This window comes from Prunus dulcis, chromosome 3 (genome assembly GCF_902201215.1).
Source record: "Prunus dulcis chromosome 3, ALMONDv2, whole genome shotgun sequence".
In the NCBI taxonomy this organism is placed as follows: domain Eukaryota; kingdom Viridiplantae; phylum Streptophyta; class Magnoliopsida; order Rosales; family Rosaceae; genus Prunus; species Prunus dulcis.
In genome coordinates, this window is record NC_047652.1 from 9,451,287 (window position 1) to 9,451,688 (window position 402).

Consider the following 402-nt stretch of genomic DNA (forward strand, 5'->3'; position numbering starts at 1 on the left):
TTCTATGTGTACTCTCTTTATGGTTCATGAAACTGTAGTGAAGTATCTGAAATTCAATTTGGTTTAATGATATACCAATTTAAATTTCTCTATCTGATTAATGTCATAGTTTGAGATATGCAATAGATTTCTTAGGTTCTGACTTCTGATCTCTTTGCACGATTTGATTGTTAGTTATAGTGTTAGATATGGAATTGATTTTTAGGTTCTGACTTCTGATACCATTACAGTATTACTATAGGCATCTATAGTATGGAATTGATATCTTCTTGGTTGAATTACTTGCTATTTACTCATGAGATTTGAAGTGTTGTATACTAATGACTGATTTGATTGGAAGCTACAGATTTTGAAATGAGGTATTTCTTCCTTAAAAATGTTTATCAATTATGTTGTTTGATA